Below are 4,764 nucleotides of genomic sequence, written 5' to 3' on the forward strand. Positions count from 1 at the left end.
CTAAATTTTTTACTCTTTCCGTTAATACTGTTGTGCAGTCTAATTTTTCCAACTTTCAGTTTGGTTTTTGTTTTCAACGATCTACATCTGATTCTCTTAATTATATTTTTCATCTGCTATTTAAATACTGTGACGCCAAACTTTGTACTTGATTACCTGAGCAACTTAGCTCAGTCGGCTAATCTGGTGGTAACCACTGTGTGTGCGCTGGACCGTGGAGATCTCTAGATCTCCGGTTCAATTCCCATCGCTGCCTGTCCTTGTGCTTCAGCTTGAGGGCTGAAATACAAGTTACAATAGCGCACCGTCTTTTGGATGAGACATTTAAGTCGTTGGTCCCGTGTGCATTTATGGCCCATGTGCACGTTAAAGAACGCAGTACACTCTTCGGAAAAGAGTAGTCTCCCGGTGTACTGTTCAATCACCACCAGAAGGACCCCAATGGAAATTAGGCAATATGAGGTATATGCAAACAATATTACAAGATAATGTAATAAAACCAAAAGTTCCACTGATTATATCACATTTAAGATAGCATAATACACATTCCAAGCATCGAAACGCACACCTCCATACAGGGACCCAGGGACAGAACACCAATCATGCCATCATCAGGAACAATTCCTGATGACGACACAAGCAGCACCGAAACACCGAATCCCCACACGATCGTGCCCACCCAAGCACCTGGAGTACTGTATGCATTACACCATCTGATGTGATAATAGATGATAATATAAAGAATTAGAGTATAAGAGTGCAATGTATTAAGAAAACATGTTTAAAATTTTATATCAAATATTTCCTAATGATTAGGCTATAATTTGATAAACTAAAGAAAATGCTTAAATTACATTAAATTACATTAATTACATTAGATAGTGATGCAAGTGTGCATGGACTTTTTAATATACTGTAAGTTCGCAGAACTTAAGTCAAAAACCCCAATTAAAATCTAATTAACTATGACATTATGGTCAGAGTGACTTTAATAATATTGTTTTAATAAAATCATTATCATTATTAATATTAATAACTATAACAATAATTATAGGTGTAATTTTCCCCTACCTGACATAAAAATGTACTGAATATTCAGTATGTGTGAAAACAACAAGAAGGACAAAATAGATCATAAGAAAAGCAAATTTGCAAAGGTGAAATAAGCCTGTTCCTTGGTGATCTGCCTTGTTCGTTGTCCTCAAGTAGTCATACTAAAATCATATGTACAATTTCCAACCAAGTTCTATATATAGACTTGCATTGTACTTTAATGATTTTTACAATTAAATAACAACTGCTGTAGAAACACGAGGAAAGCCATGCAAAAGTATTATAATTATTAATATTATTTATAGGTCTGATATTATTTTTTTAGTATAACTTTTCTTATTATTTATTTTTATTTTATTTCAGATTGGCAACACTCAATATGTTTTTCGATGAACTTAGCATCTTACAAAAACTGACAAAAGTCAATTATTCATTTCACAACACAGGGAGCACCCAACTATTTTAACCTACCATCTTGAATAAATCAATGTCATAAATTTATGTACAGTCATTGTGCCAGTGTGCTAAAAAGTAATGAAACTATTTTTGTATGCATGATTAAATATTTTTTTGAGTTTGTTAAGCTAATAAATATTTCGAAAATTATAAAAGAAAAGGAATATATGCTATATTACTTTAACAGATTATAATGTTATGTTTGGCGTTATTTGAATACAATTGTGTAATATTCAATTCAATTGAATTCTACCCTCGGATAGAACTATTTATTTATTTAGGGCTATATTTTTTTCCTAGGCCAAGTTGATTTTGTTCCGAGTTGGTTTTGGGGCGAAGTGTTGTCTGGGCCGAGTTAGTTTTGGTCCAAGTTGGTTTGGGCCGATTTGGTTTTGGGCTGAAGTGACCAGCATTTGAATGTACAGTCCAAGAGTATAGACAATTATTTGAACATGACTGTTGTTGGGGGGAGGGGAGAGGTGGGAAGGTTAACAACCTTGCCTGTCAGGGGTCCATGAGGCTTTGCTCTAATATTTTCAGACGTAACTGCTTTTTGATGCCTTTGTAGTCTCAACTCATTTTCAGGGCAAAATCTGTAGCTTTTGATCCATTTCAAGAAAGAATCAATCACACATTAGACCCATGTTGATTTCATCTAAATTTTAATTTGCAGAACGTAGTTAATTAGTTAACTTTATAATATATCCTATCATAAGCCTGTTCCTTGGTGATCCGCTTTGGTCGTTCTCCTCAAGTAGTCATATTAAAATCATATGTTACAATTTCCAACCAAGTTTTATATATAGACTTGCATTGTACTTGATGATTTTATTTTAATGATTTTTACAATTAAATAACGACTGCTGTAGAAACATGAGGAAAGCCATGCAACAGAATTATAATTATTAATATTATTTATACAATTTTATTTTTACAATTTTTTTAACATGACTGTTGTTAGGGAGAAGGGAGAGGTGGGGAGGTCTTGATCGATTTCAAGAAGGAATTAATCACATTGGACCCAAGTTGATTTCATCTAAATTTTAATTTGCAGAACGTAGTTAATTAGAAACTTTATAATATATCCTATCATTAATGCATCAAATACATTATAATAAATAACATATTCACAAGTTTGTATTGCTTAATTGTAAAATTGCAGATACTGAAGCAAAGACTGCTATTTGGCCGATTCCACCTATATGTTGAAAAGAAGATGATCAAGTTTTCATGTACAAGGTAATTTATGATTGAAAAATGATTAATGCTGTAATTGAAAAATGTTTAATTCCCTGAACGTTTCACATCCAAATCCCTGTGCCAAAATATAAATGGTCCAGAGCAAATTTTTTCTCATTACCATCCACTTCCTTAGCCCCATCACAAGCACCTTGTGTTTATGTTTGTCTTTTAAAGTCAGGCTAATTCGGAGGAAAAAGAATTTTTGATATGTTGTAGAACTGATTTTTCTAAGACAAAAAAAAAGTTGTTTGACGTAAAACTGGGGAACGGTGAATGAAATACAGATTTTTGAATATTTTACTGGGGACAGAAAAAAGTTGTTTGACGTAAAACTGGGGAACGGTGAATGAAATACAGATTTTCGATTATTTTACTGGGGTAAAATGGGGCATAACCGCTTTTTTTACACCTTTTTTTACACTTTTTTTCCACAGTTTTAAAATCAGTTCTACAACACATCAACAATTTTTTTTCCTCCGGAGTCTAAGTTTAAAAGGGGTTGTCACTTTAAAAGACTGATGTATTCACTAATTGGCAATCCATGGCCCTTGTGCCTAAATAAATAACAAAGTAAATACATTTTAACTACCATACCTCATGGTTAAGACCTGCTGTGCCCACATGATCCCACAACCAATGGACTTGTTGATATATCCTGGCAGATTGTGCAATTATTTGTTTCTAAATGTTCTTTTTCACACCTTAAATTCTTAGGTCATTGTTAGCATGTCACAAAAATATTACTAGTGCACTGTCATAAATAGCCCCCTCGGCCACCACAGGTTCGAAATTGTTGGTGCGCTGCCATCGGTAGCCCATTCACCCACCACTGATCCCAGAAGTGATTGAGTCACACAAACTGTTTAGTGCACTACCATAGGGAGCCCATTCAGTCACTACTTGTCCCAAAAATTGAGCCACACTATGTGTAATTATACTCATAGGATATCAAATGATCAGTCTCTGCTATGCTATAGCCTCCCCCCCCCCCTCTGGTGCCACCACTGATGCTCATACTATATTTTCCATTTACACTATGTAGCTAGTTTTCAGGGAACACTTGAATTTTCTCAAGTGGCTTTCTTGAAAAGAGTGTTCTTTTACTCTTTTTCACAACACCTAATGCATAGACTAGTGGTGAAAGCTTTTGTAAAATAATTTGAGTCTCAATAAAGTACTATCTGTATTTTCAGTCTGTATGTATTACAGGCTGATACTAACATGGTATTTCTACAATCTTGTACAGCATGTCTACTGTTAATTAATTTTTAAGATTTTAATTTTATTTTATAAGTGTATGATCCAAAGTATAGGTGTACAGTATGTGCAATCTAAAAGCTGGGTACAAATTATTCATTATTGGTTCTTTTTGTATAATATAAGACAGACATTTGTGTAGAGGTGTGGCATTTAACAGTACACCTAATACATCCCACTATTGTCCAATTTGGATTGGAGGTCCATTACAGTCCGTGGTTGTAATTTGTACACGTCAATTTCATTGATCCTGAGTGGTCCTCATTCAATCACCTTTAATTAGAGAACAGCAATAATTGAAACATTTTGAATAAAACAAGACAATATCATTAATAGGAAACAGTGGTTCATTGTTAAGTGTAGTTGAATGAACATTAAAGTAAAATTTAAATGTCAAACTACTGTATAGCAATAATTATGTGTAGGTCTACAATTGTGCATAAAGTTAGAGGTTTGAAACGATTAACATTTTATTATTGTAGAAGTTTAAAAGTTAATGATATTTTAGAATGCTTGAAATGGTGTGTCTTTAGGTAACTATTCTAGAAATGATGCATTTTGTTAATTTATAGATGGTCAGAGGAGTGCAGTTTAAATTCCAGAGAGACCTATGACATTCAAGAAACGCCAAGTGTTTCAAGCAGCTGAAGTAAAAGCTGATGTATTGTGCTAGGCCTAAACTCATATATTATTTTTTTTTTCATTTATTTATTAAATAATTATATTTTGGACTGCTGTACTGTATTTCGTTTAGTT

The 4,764-nt window shown here is 33.5% G+C and overlaps 1 long non-coding RNA gene across 2 annotated transcripts in view; it reads left to right on the plus strand.

Annotated features, from left to right (window-relative positions):
* LOC117121617 overlaps positions 1 to 4,609 on the plus strand; it is a 27,578-nt gene extending 22,969 nt beyond the window's left edge. The window contains exons 3-4 of one of the 2 annotated variants that reach the window (XR_004447607.1): positions 2,672 to 2,748; positions 4,581 to 4,609. This is a non-coding gene — a long non-coding RNA (uncharacterized LOC117121617). Of the gene's footprint in view, positions 1 to 1,416; positions 1,585 to 2,671; positions 2,861 to 4,580 lie in introns of those variants that run through there. The other variant, XR_004447608.1, reaches the window with a different exon arrangement.
* Positions 4,610 to 4,764: the final 155 nt, after the last annotated feature.

This window comes from Anneissia japonica, unplaced genomic scaffold (genome assembly GCF_011630105.1).
Source record: "Anneissia japonica isolate Jap-2015-1 unplaced genomic scaffold, ASM1163010v1 scaffold5825_len372023_cov165, whole genome shotgun sequence".
Lineage (NCBI taxonomy): Eukaryota > Metazoa > Echinodermata > Crinoidea > Comatulida > Comatulidae > Anneissia > Anneissia japonica.